The 13,942-nt window shown below is 38.7% G+C and overlaps 1 protein-coding gene across 4 annotated transcripts in view; it reads right to left on the reverse strand.

Annotated features, from left to right (window-relative positions):
- Window positions 1-13,547, reverse strand: part of MICU1 (mitochondrial calcium uptake 1) — a 249,123-nt gene extending 235,576 nt beyond the window's left edge. For 3 of the 4 annotated variants that reach the window (XM_058696656.1, XM_058696655.1, XM_058696653.1), the window contains exon 1: window positions 13,416-13,541. The gene's annotated coding sequence lies outside the window, so the exon portion shown is untranslated. Of the gene's footprint in view, window positions 1-13,411 lie in introns of all 4 variants that reach the window. The other variant, XM_058696654.1, reaches the window with a different exon arrangement.
- Between the last annotated feature and the right edge of the window lie 395 nt (window positions 13,548-13,942).

Consider the following 13,942-nt stretch of genomic DNA (forward strand, 5'->3'; position numbering starts at 1 on the left):
TTTTTTAAAAAGTGAGAGAAGGGTGCCTGGTTGGTTCAGTTGGAAGCGCATATGATCTTGATCTCAAGAGTCACATGTTGGGCACAGAGATTACTAAAAAATAAATAAACTTAAAAGAAAAAAAAGAAGATAAAGAATCACAAAATTAATTTTAGGAAAATTTACATCTCCCCAAAAATGCTTTACCAGTAACAATGGTAAGTTTCATGAATATAATGTTGAGTGCAGAAGCAAATCATAAAGAATATATATAATTACATTTCATCTATATAAGGTATTTAGTGATACACATAACCATGATTATCCCCAAAATTGTGGGTGGTAATTTGTCTCCTAAAGAGAAGAGGGCTGTGATTAGGAAAAGGCACATGGGGGACTTCTGGGGTAATAGAAGTGTTCTCATTGGGCTTGGGTGATGGTTATCTACATAGTTCACTTCCTTAATTACTCTTTAAAGTGTACAGGGGCACCTGGGTGGTTCAGTCAGTGAGGTGTCCAACTTCGGCCCAGGTCATGATCTCACAATTCGTGAGTTTGAGCCCTGCCATCAGGCTCTGTGCTCACAGCTCAGAGCCTGGAGTCTGTTTTGGATTCTGTGCGTGTGTCTCTCTCTCTGCCCCTTTCCCACTTGTGCTCTGTCTCTCTCTCTCAAAAATAAATACATATTTAAAAAAAATTTAAAGGGTACATATATATTTCATGTAATTTTATACATGCTATATGTATTTGTAATATATGCAATATAAAATTGTTTTTTAATGACACTCAACCATTCAAAAAGCTATTAGGTTGAGTTAATTTAATTGTACAACAGCATAAACCTTAAATGGCCTATGTAAACCAAGTCCTCATTTGTAATTTGCTAATCAGCTAATTCTTTCATTGCTAAGTCTGTTTGCTTTGTCCATAAAGTTTTAACATGGGAATGTATGGTAAAAGTACTAGCTGGCTAAGTCTAACTCTACAAAAAGCTGACAGTGACAGGAAGAGTAAAAATTTTTTAAATAAAGAAAATACAAAACTTTGATCAACAACAGTGCATTATATGCACCACAGAATGAGAAGGTACTTTATGGGCTTCCCTATTAAATTAAAAGCTCTAAATCCTACTGTGATACAGAAATGATATGTGAAGACAGAACAAAGCGATCAATATTTAATAAGCATGTCACTTTGCGTTTGCAGAAAACTCTTTATTTTATAAGTGCTCCAATGAATACTCTCTCATTTGTACTGTATTTAATTTTCAGATATGGAAAGTGGGGCACCAGGATTAAAATGGAATAATAATTTCATGTCAGAACGCACCTGTGGGTCCGCTCAGTCTCATTCAACAGCAAAGAACTGATCAGTACTATGGACCAATTAGTAAAAATAATACATATTTCTGCCAAAGAAGTCTCTTTCAACATAAATAACAATTTCAGTGGAATTTTTTTTAGTCTTCACAGAAACAGACATCTTTATCAATATTCTTTTATAACAATCTGTCTATATTTATGTTCTCTCTAGAAATGAACCTGCTAGGCTGACAGCAATATTAGATATTTCACTGCATATTGTCCTACCTTTTTTTACCTTTACTTCAACTTCTATTTAAAGAGGTACTTTTTTTTTTTTTTTTTAAGATTTTTCCCTTGCTTACTTGAAGATGTTTTCAACTTCAGGATTTAATGAAAGCAAAATCAGATCACAAAATAAAGCTTTACTGAACAGGTAGATAAGTTTGCACTGTGTTTTGTTTTCTTTTGTTTTTATAAACTGAGGAACAGAGAGTTCTGTCAAGGTAATCTGCTAATTCATTAATTCTAGATATCAGAATTTATAAACTTGATCTCTTTCTGGCCATATTGAAGTCAGTCAGATTTGTGTTTGTTGTTTTTTTTTTAAGTTTATTTATCTGTTTTGAGAGAGACAGAGACAGCGGAAGTGGTGGAGAGAAAGAGAGGGAGGTGGAGAATCCAAAGCAGGCTCCACACTGACAGTCCCAAACCCACAAAATTGCAAGATCATGACCTGAGCCGAAACCAAGAGTTGGACACTTAACGGACTGGGCCACCCAGGTGCCCCAATCAGATTTGTGTTTGATTCCTGACTTGGCAACTTTGTGCTGCCATAAAACAGGGTTAATAACACTTACTGCAAATGACTATGAAGAGGATTAAATAAGAACATGCTTGTACAAAGCTGAGCACAGTGTCCAACACACAGTAAATTACGAATAAATACGATAACAGGATGCTGCTGTGATAATTCAAATAAAAACTGTATTATGTAGGGGCGCCTGGGTGGCTCAGTCGGTTAAGCGTCTGACTTCAGCTTGTGATCTCACGACCCATGGGTTCAAGTCCCGCATGGGGTTCTGTGCTGACAGCTCAAAGCCTAGAGACTGCTTCAGATTCTGTGTCTTCCTCTCTCTCTGCCCCTTCCCTGCTTGCTCTCTCTCTCTCTCTCAAAAATAAACATTAGAAAAATACTTTATAAAAAAACCGTACCATACTATGTAATATAAATTTCAATAAAACATCAATAAGTACATTACACCTAAATATCTTCCTTTTAATGCAAACAATTGGTAAGACTAGTCATAAACCTTGCTAGTCTAATCAAAGAAATGAACAGAAAAAACAAGTACTGGAGAAACTGGAATCTTTGTACACTGTTGATGGGAACATAAAATGGTACAGCTAGGTGCTATGGAAAACTATGGCAGTTCCTCAAAAAATTAAACAGAGAATGATCATATGATCCAACAATGCCACTTTGGGGAATATGTCTGAAGGAACTGAAAGTAGAGACATATTTGTAGACCCATACTCATAGCAGCATTCTTCACAATAGCCAAAAAGTGGAAGCAACCCAAGTGTCCATCAACAGATGAACAGATAAACAAAATATGGTTTATACATACAATGGAATATTATTCAGCCATAAAAAGGCAGGAAATTCTGACACACAATACAACATGGATGAATGTTATTCAATATTACACTAAGTGAAATAAATCAGTCTCAACAAACACTGTATGATTCCACTTACATGAGGTACCTAGAGTAGTCAAAATCTTAGAGGCAGAAAGTCGAATCATGGTTACATGGGGCTGGGGGTGGGGGGTGGTAATATAGAGTTATTATTTAATAGATGTATTAGGGCACCTCGGTGGCTCAGTCAGTTGAGCGTCCGACTTCAGCTCAGGTCATGGTCTTGTAGCTCGTGAGTTGGAGCCCTGAGTCAGGCTCTGTGCTAACACACAGCTCAGAGCCTGGAGGATGCTTCAGACTCTGTGTCTCCCCCTCTCTCTCTCCCCCTCCCCTGCTCATGCTCTGTCTTTCTCTGTCCCTCAAAAATAAATAAATGTTAAAAAAAATAGATGTATTTAATATAAATTTGCAAGTTCTGGAGATGGATGTTGGTGGTAGTTTCACAGGAATCTGAATGTACTTAGATTAATACCACTGAACTGTACACTTAAAAATGGTTGAGAGGGGCGCCTGGGTGGCTCAGTCGGTTGAGCGCCAACTTCGGCTCAGGTCACGATCTCGCGGTCCGTGAGTTCGAGCCTCGCATCGGGCCCCTGTGCTGACAGCTCAGAGCCCGGAGCCTGTGTCAGATTCTGTGTCTCCCTCTCTCTGACCCTCCCCCATTCATGCTCTGTCTCTCTCTGTCTCAAAAATAAATAAAAACGTTAAAAAAAAAATTTTTTTAAAAAATGGTTGAGAGATGGGCGCCTGGGTGGCTCAGTCGGTTAAGCGTCCGACTTCGGCTCAGGTCATGATCTCGCAGTCCGTGAGTTCAAGCCCCGCATCGGGCTCTGTGCTGACAGCTCAGAGCCTGGAGCCTGTTTCAGATTCTGTGTCTCCCTCTCTCTCTGACCCTCCCCCGTTCATGCTCTGTCTCTCTCTGTCTCAAAAATAAATAAACGTTAAAAAAAAAATTTTTTTTTAAATGGTTGAGATGGTCAATTTTATGTGTATTCTACCACAATAAAAACAATTTTTAAAAAAAGGAAGGAAATTCTGATGCATCCTACGACATGGATGAACATTAAAGACATTATATAAGTGAAATACGCCAGTCACAAAAAGACAAATACTATAAGATTGCACTTATAAGTTCCTACAGTAGTGAAATTCATTGAACCGGAAAGTAGATTGGTGATGCCAGAGACTGGCAAGAGAAATAAAAGGAGAGTTACCATTTTATGGGTACAGTTTTCCATTTAAGAAGAAGAAAATGTTTTGGAAATGAATGGTGGGGATGCATGCAGAACAACGGAGATATACTTAATGCCTCCCAACAGCGCACCTAAAATGATTAAAATGGTACTTTTTTTAAAATATGGTAAAATAGGGGCGCCTGGGTGGCGCAGTCGGTTAAGCGTCCAACTTCAGCCAGGTCACGATCTCGCGGTCTGTGAGTTCGAGCCCCGCGTCGGGCTCTGGGCTGATGGCTCGGAGCCTGGAGCCTGTTTCCGATTCTGTGTCTCCCTCTCTCTCTGCCCCTCCCCCATTCATGCTCTGTCTCTCTCTGTCCCAAAAATAAATAAAAAACGTTGAAAAAAAATGTTTAAAAAAAAAAAATATGGTAAAATATACATAAAACTTACCATTTTCTCCACTTTTTAGTATACAATTCAGTTACATTAAGTATATCCACCATGTTGTGTAATCACAGCACAACCTTAATTTTCAAAGAGAACAGGGCAAGTAAATTGCAGCATTTCTCAAATTCTGGATTTATCTAGTTGCTTCCTTACAGCATGGTTTCAATGTTTCTCTAGTCCCTTTATCTCCCATAAATTCAAGTTACATGTAAAAACTTGACCAGAGTCAAATTAAGTACTTATAGCAAGAGCTCTTCATAGATTATTTTGTATACTTCATGCGCTTCAGTATAAATTTCCTTCTCCAATGTCTAATCTGTCATTAATGCCAACAAGTGTAGTTTTCATCTCAGACATTAGAGTTTCTATCTCTGGAAGTTCCATTTGGGTCTTTTCCCTATCTTCCATGCTTCTATTTAACATAATCAATCTTTCTTTTAGTTTCTTAAGCATATGAAATACAATTATAAAAACTGTTTTAATACTCCTCTCTACTAATTCTATCACCTGTCACCAGTTTTGCTTTTGACTATTTTTTTTCTTGTCATCATAGGTCGTATTTTCCTGCTCCTTTACATGCCTAGTAATTTGTTTTTTTTTAAAGTAGGCTCCACACCCAGTGTGGAACTCAATGCAGGGCTTGTACTCACAACCCCGAGGTCAAGACCTGAGCTGAGATCAAGAGTCTGGTGTTTAACAGACTGAATCACCCAGGCACCCCATGCCTAGCAATTTCTGATTGGATGCTAGACACTGTGAATTTTACCTTGTTGGGTGCTAGATATTTTTGAATTCCTATAACTGTTCTTGAGCTTATAATTAAGTCTCTTAGAAACAGTTTGACCTTTTCAGGTCTTGCTTTTTTTTTTTTTTTTTAAAGCTTTTTAGGTTGGGCTGGAGCACCTAATTTTATCCCACTACTAAAACAAAGCCCTTCTGAGTACTCTATATGACCTAGTAAGACATTTTCCACTCTGGCTGACAGGAGAAAAAAACACTATTTCTGCCTTTGCGAAAACTCTTTCGAGTACTGTTCTCTATTCTTTTCAGGTGGTTCTTTTCCTAGCTTCAGTAATTTCCTCACATGTGTGCACTGATCAGTTCTCCACTCAGTACTTGAGGGGGAGCCTCTGCAGATGTCCAAAGTTTTCTCTCCTTTCAGCTTTCTCATCTCTAGTACCCTGTCGTGCAAACTCCAGCCGCCTTGGCCTCCCCAGGCTGTGTCAATTCAAGGAGACCCCTGTGCTCTGGTTGGGATTCCCCCTCCCTGCTCTACAGGGGGGAAACTCCAGGCAGCACACCAGAGCAGTCACAGAGCTCACCCCATCTGTTTCCCATCTCTCAAGGATCACCTTCCTTTGCTGCACCATGTCCAAAATCTAGGAAACCACTGCTTTGTATATTTGGTCTGCCTTTTTAGCTATTTCAGGCAGGAAGGTAAATATGGTACTTATTAATCCTTCTTCACCAGAAATGGATATTAAGACCAATTTTTCCATCCCTTTTATTCGTATGTCTTTGTGAATCATTTTTATGCAACTCTCAAGACAGTCTATCATTTCACTGCTATATATTTTGATATGTCTCCAAAAATATAGACTTTCCTTCCACATAATCATGTCACACTTACACTTAACAAATTTCACATTGATTCCTTGGTATGTTCTAATACCCAGCCTCTATTCCAATGTCTCCAACTTTCTCAAAAAATTGTTTTCTTTTAAATAACTTTTAAACAACTCGTTGTTCAAAATTCTCTTTAATGCCAGCATTTAATGAACAATACTCTGTGAGGGGTACTATGCTAAAAGCCTAATATCTGTTACCTTATTTAATTTTCCATAACTCTTGCAGTAAGTATTATTACTCCTATTTTACTGAGGACACCACAGCTCAATGCTTTTAGAAAATTTGCTTAAAGTCACAGCCAACAGATGGCAGAGGAAGATTTCTCGGATCTCAAAGCCATTGCTCTTAACCATTATGCTACACTGCCATCTCAGAAATTATTAGGATAGAAAGTCAGATGATACCAATGCTGAAGTTAAAAACCAAATTCTGAGGGGTACCCGGGGGGCTCAGTCATTTAAACGTCTGACTTCGGTTCAGGTCATGATCTCATGGTTCGTGAGTTCCAGCCCTGTTGGGCTCTGTGTTGACAGCTCAGAGCCTGGAGCCTGCTTTGGATTCTGTGTCTCCTTCTCTGTCTCTGCACTACCCCCACTTGTGTTCTCTCTCTCTCTCTCAAAAATGAATAAACTTAAAAAAAATTTTTTTAATCGAATTCTGAAACTACTTAATTTAAATGCTATCACATATCAAAGACATGAGAAAATGAACAATATCACTTTATTTGAAATGTATTATAAAATTCACTTGATAATTTTAAAAAATACAACTTTCAAATCCAAAAGCAAGTTTTATTTGAACAAGGAAGGAATATGATTGAAATGAAAATTAACTATCAGCTGAAATTAGGGAATGTAGGTTCAAGTGTATAATGTTCTACAACAGCTCTGTCAAACAGAATATGGTGCGATGATAGAAATATTCTACATCTACTATTCAATACAGTAAGCACAAGCCACATGCGGCTACTGAGCACCTGAAATGTGTCTACTGAAGCGATAAACTGAATTTTTAATTTGAATCTTAATTAGCATAAATCTAAGTTGTAATTATCAATTCATCTGGCTGTCTCTACCACTAGACTATGAGCTCCTTAACGAATGGAAATGTTTTTCCTCTCTCTCTCTCTCCACTGCCTTGGTATGTATTACAGATAAAACATGTTTATTGATGTGTGGTAAAAAGTGTGGATAGAATTTTCTAGAGGTCTCCAAGTAAGTTTTCCTAATGCATCAGACTGATATAGGTTACAGTGTACAGACTTAGTCTATTGAATTATATCTTATTTCTATTCTGATTTTTAGGCAGATGAAATATCTTACTCTTCACCAAACATGTTCTGAACTTGTATAGACTACAAGTACTCTGCTGCATATTCAGGATATTATGATGAGTAAGACTTGGTTCTGGCATCAAGAATCAATCAGCCTAGGGATGCCCGGGTGGCTCAGTCCACTAAGTGTCTGACTCTATTTCGGCTCAGGTCATGATCTCATGGTTCACGAGTTCAAGCCCCGTGTCAGGCTCTTGTGCTGACAGTGCTGAGCCTGCTTGAGATTCTCTCTCTCCCTGTCTCTCTCCATCCCTCCCCTGCTCGTGCGCTTGCTTGCGCACATGTGCACACTCTCAAGAAAAAAAAAATAGACACGAAGTAACCACCAACTCTGAACAAGCAAGGTATTAAGATAGGGACTTTAAGATTTAAATGACCAATACGAAATCACTTTGAAGAGAAATGTAAACATTATTTGTATACCTGACATGAATTATATGAATATATTTCTCCAAGATTACATTAAGTTTTCAATTGTCTCATGGTTAGTAAAAACCACCTTGAACTTATTGTTAGTTAGTTAGCCTAGGAAATGTTAAAACTGATTACTCTATCAGTTCGGGGAAAAAAAGATTAATCCATTTCTAGCTATTTACTTGCTCATAAATAGGGCTAAAACACCTCTCCTCTCAAAGTGGCAATATTTAATTTCCCATACCACATAAAAATTATATTTAAAGCCAGTCACTTTTCACAGTTGTTCAATTCTACAGCTGCCTTTTTTTGTTTTTCAAATAACATTCTAAACCATTATCTCTTCCACCTGCAGGTGTCCAATATAATATGTTCTCAAAGCATTACTTCATGTAACCATCACCCTGAACTCATCCTTAAAAATAAAAACTAATCCAGGACTCTTGGGTGGCTCAGTCGGTTAAGTGTCCAACTTCAGCTCAGGTCATAATTTCATGGTTCTTGAGTTCGAGCCCCGTGTTGGGCTCTGTGCTGACAGCTCAGAGTCTGGAGCCTGCTTCAGATTCTGTCTCCATCTCTCTGCCCCTTCCACACTAGTGCTCTGTCTCTCCCAAATATAAATAAAACATTAAATAAATAAATAAAAATAAAAGCTAATCCATTTTTATTATTTCTGCCTGTTACCAAAAGTCACCATAAATTCTTATATCAACATCCAAGGTGCTCAACACCTAGGTCGCCTTGTATAGCCAAGGAATGTAAGCCCTACTTAATATTAAACTTTGCTGAGCTCAGAGTCTGTGTAAAATTCTCTCAATACATTCGCCTATCCTAACAGTTTTCATACTTGGACTAGGCCATCTTCAAATACTTGGGCAGTCCTCTAATAATTATGTAGTTTAAACAGTCTTTTAGTTTATTGCTATCTATGTAACACAGAATTTAAAAACCTGCTAAAATCAAGACAAACTGACACAAAACAATTAATTCCGTAACACCTATATATACATTTAAACCCTCTGGAGCTAAACATTTTGAAATTGGGGTAGTAAAATCTTTTTAGACGTTATTTCTTGTTCTCATTATTATTAACAATTACATTTAATAAGTACCTACTACATCCCAGACCCTTGGCATACATTAAATTACTCCTTATAAGACCCCCCCCTTGAGACAAGTGTTATTATTTCTATTTTGATAATGGAATAAACTCAAGTTCAGAGAGATTAAGTAACTTGCTCAACATCAAGAAGTGATGGAGTTGGATTTTAGAATATGAATCTGTCTAAACTAAAGCCCGTGACACCAACGTTTGCAATTAAAGCTCAAATGTCCATTGAATTGAACTGCTAACATTTCCTTTAAACAAAATCAAGACAGTGGAGTAAACAATATGTAACTTCAATTATATTTTCTCTTAAAATACAATGAACCATTAGAATAATCCATAAAGATACAAAACCAGACATTAATGTTAACTATAGTCTTAAAGTTAATGCCCAGTGACAGCAATTTGTGACAATTATCATTTCTTTTTCATATAATGCTCAAAATGAAATGGTTACTATACTAACACATTTTTTTAAATATATTTTTTTAAAGTTTATTTATTTTTGACAGAGAGAGACACAGCATGAGCAGGGAAGGGGCAGAGAGCGGGAGACACAGAATCTGAAGCAGGCTCCAGGCTCTGAGCTGTCAGCACAGATCCTGATGCGGGGCTTGAACTCACGGACCGCGAGATCATGACCTGAGCCGAAGTCAGACGCTCAACCGACTGAGCCACCCAGATGCCCCTCTATACTAACAGATTTTTAAACGTGTAATAATTAAAAGAATCAAGCATTTAACCATACTGACTACATACATTTAAATATTCAAAACTTTATTTACTATTTATAAAACTACAATTTGTTAAGTTCACCTACAGTGAAAAAAAAAAAAATTTACCAATAAATGATTTTAACAAACTGACAAACACACAATATACCTAAAGTTAGAAAAGCTGACTACTCCAGAGTACAGGGTTAAACATATAACAACAGCACAAATATATGCTAGTCAAGGAGTTTAAATTTCAAGTTCTATAAATGAATAAAATAATAGACATTAAAAAAAAACACTAACACTCAAACTGCAAAATACAATTAATTTATATTGGGTAAAGGAAAGCAAGTTCTCTTAATTAAAAAAAAAAACAAATACATATAAAATTATTTCAGTGAACATCTGTTGTTTTTGCCTGTCCAGGAATCATTCTCCCCTCTCCAGAAAAATGACACCTCAATTTCCCTAAAGAAAACCTGTTGTCTATTTTTTTTAGGTAAACTCTACACCCAATGTGAGGCTTGAACTCCCAACCCCAAGATCAAGAGGGGGATAGGATATTCTACCTCTGAGCCAGGCAGGCACCCTGACGTTGCCTGTTCCTAATTCATGTAGTTTAAAACGGTATCCCCCTACCCCACTCCATGGTGAGAACAAGATCCAATCTTGACCACACAAAGCATTCTATCACTCTGACCATAGAGACTACTGCCAGGATGGGCAATGACCCAAGTCCGGTTAATGAAATTCTCATATAGTAGTTTGCTGGAATCACAGACACAGGGAAGTTCTCTCTCTTTTGGAGTTTCTAAGGTTGTAGGATGTAAGCCTGGAGCTATTAGTACCACCTCTCCCAGGGAGTTTTACTTGAGACTCTACTTTTGCACACTGATTCACAAATATGCAAAGGGAACTAACTAGTGGTTACAGGGTGGCAGGGGAAAACATAAATTAGGATTCCGACTTTCAATGTTATATTTTCACCATATTTCCATTTTTCCAAATGTAACAACATTTAATGTCTTAAAAGCATTAATAATTTTCTCATAATTTACAAAGTGTATAGAAAATCTATTTTATTTTTTTTTATTTTTTATTTATTTTTTTTAATATTTATTTTTGAGACAGAGAGAGACAGAGCATGAACGGGGGAGGGTCAGAGAGAGGGAGACACAGAATCTGAAACAGGCTCCAGGCTCTGAGCTGTCAGCACAGAGCCCGACTCGGGGCTCGAACTCACAGACCGCGAGATCACGACCTGAACCGAAGTCGGACGCTCAACCGACTGAGCCACCCAGGCGCCCCTAGAAAATCTATTTTAAAAGAATCAACTTTTTTAGTTGGCAAACACCCAAGCTATTTTTGTTTTGAGTGGGGAAAAAAAAAAAGTGCAAGTAAAACTTTAAAAACAAAATTGATTCCCTTTTTGAAAGGAATATATAAGGGTGCCTGAGTCAGTTGAGCATCCCACTCTTTTTTTTTTTTTTAATGTTTATTCATTTTTGAGAGAGAGAGAGACAGAGTACGAGCGGGGGAGGGGCAGAGAGAGAGGGAGACACAGAATTCGAAGCAGGCTCTGGGGCTTGAACCCATAAACTGGGAGATCGTGACCTGAGCCGAAATCAGATGGTTAACCTACTGAGCCACCCAGGCACCCTGAGCACCACACTCTTGATTTTGGCTCAGGTCATGATCTCGTGGTTCAGCCCCCCGTCTGGCCCTGCGCTGACAGTGTGGAGCCTGCTTGGGATTCTGTCTCTCCCTCTCTCTGCCTCTTTCCCACTTCTCTCTCTCTCTCTCTCTCTCTCTCTCTCTCAAAATAAATAAATAAACTTTAAAGCAAAAAGACAAATATACTAAACAACTCTATATGGAAAATAACTGGTTAACATTCAGCACGTGATGCCACCACTACAAAAATTGCTCAAAAAGTAAAACTAAAGATTAAAAGTGTCCAAATTAGGTTTAATAACCTTATCAATTACTTTAGTCCTATAATTCTAAATAATATAAGACCTGAAGGGTCAGTTAAATCTTTCAGTTATAATTATTTCATGTAATAATGCATCATGGGAAAAGTTACATACCATTGTTCATTCTTAAATATAGGAAAGTCAGTCTCAAGGATGCATCCGTGGGAATATAAAAAGTCTACTGAATATGGTCTATAAATTATAAAGGAAGGTAGCGATACGTGCTTTTGTTCTCTTGCTTTTATTAGCTTCTATCACTCTTTCCCTTTCTCCCCAAGCACAGAACCAACTCCTGAATCTTCACTTTTTGTTAGTATTACTCTGTGTTTCACAATTTTCAGTAAGGACACTTAGAGGGTGTCAATGACATAATTAGATGGCCAGACATAATTAGATGGCCAGAGTGATGATCTTAAGTGGAAGAGATAATCACCTATCAAGGGTGACTATAAAGAGTAGCTGGAGGCCAACACCATCTTCTCACAAACAAGTGAAAAGTTTTAAAAAGTTTTTAAGACAAGATGATGTTCAACAAACTCATTACCTTGTCCAACACCGGAAAGACAGCGTGTTGGTCATCCAGGGTGATATCTGTGTCTCAAGATGCTGACGTTTTATTAGTCATATGGTTTAACTTTAAACTTTAATTCTACATCTATCAACCCCAAATTGGTTCACTTTGTCAGCATACTCCTTTCTTCTACTGCTAGATTACTTGCACACGGGACCTAAGGGGTACTTTAACATAAACAAAGGTATAGCCAAACCACCCCAAAATTTGGAGATAAAAACATTTATAAAATAACAAAGAAAGTGAGTCTTTCCAGGTACCACAAGGGGAATAGTTTATTCCAGTCCCTTGGCCATAAAATAGTAATTCTTCTTACATTACATTTACAAATACTTAACAACACTTTTTAGGCATCTGAAAGGGAAAGAAAAGTAACCATAAGATAGCAGAGACAGCAACTTAAAGAACAGTCCGTTTTAAACTCTTCTCTCAACATTCACACAGAGTCAGTAACACTCGACTCATTCTCAAAACATCGTACGGTGGGCCAGGACGGGATGGTAAAAAGGAAACTTAAGCGAGAATGAAAACGGAAAGCATCGTAAAAGACAAAAACTGAACAGTCCAAGAAGGCTGCACTATGTTTTGCTCCTTCGGGTTCCCACTGACTTTCTACTTCTTTTTCCGATTCAATAATTAATATTTCTACCCATAAGGCATCTAAGTGTAAACTCCATCACCCACGTCCATCCACATCAACAAATCCCAGCGAAACTAGTCAAGTCTACCTGTGTATCTCCAGGTTGCCGGAAAAGAGAGGGACATCGGCGCCCAAGTGAACCTCGCCGTTGGGAACTCTGCACTGGGAGCTCTCCCGGGACAGCGAAAAGGGACGAGGTGAGATGAAGGAAAGCGGAGGACGGCAAGCAGACACGACTAAGGACTCCTCTCAAGCCCCTGAACTGAGCGCGTCAGGGAAGACAGCTATGCCGCCAGACCCGAGAAGTCGCCGGATCCCAAAGCCAACACACGGGCGGCCAGATCCTTTAAAGCTGTTTCGCCCTGCCTTCCCTTTCGCCTTCCCTAAATGGCTGTCCCTTACACCTTTAAGGGTCCAGGACTCACCTGTCCACACTGGAGCTGCCAATGCCTTTGGATCAAAGCCGCCCACCTCTGACAACCATAGAGACGAAAAACCAGCGGAGGAAAACCTCCTCCTCCACCGCCCACCCTCACGTGACCCTCCTAGCCGCTGGGCCTGTTGGGATCATGGCGAAACGCATGTGGGAGGGGCACGGAGAACTAGGGTTGGGGCGGGGCCAGGGAAGCAACCCGCCCCGGTCCGGCCTCGGGCCCCGCCCCCCTCAGTATTGAGGCGGGAAAGTGAAAGGGCTCCCGGAAATTTTCAGGCTTTTATCTCTGGTCCCCTCCTGTTCCGTCCCTCCCCAGCACACACACAAGGAGTGTACACACACAATTCAGTTAAAAAGAGTCCGTTTACGTGTTGACTAAGAAAAAAGAGTCAGTGAAAAGAAAACTGGACCACAGTGACTTGGGAATTGTTCCTTTTGAACTGTATTTAGGTTTAGGCTTCTAGTAAAATTTCCCCATTTCCTGACCTTGAAGCTTCTTTGAATTTAGAAACCTCACCA

Source organism: Neofelis nebulosa, chromosome 13 (assembly GCF_028018385.1).
Source record: "Neofelis nebulosa isolate mNeoNeb1 chromosome 13, mNeoNeb1.pri, whole genome shotgun sequence".
Lineage (NCBI taxonomy): Eukaryota > Metazoa > Chordata > Mammalia > Carnivora > Felidae > Neofelis > Neofelis nebulosa.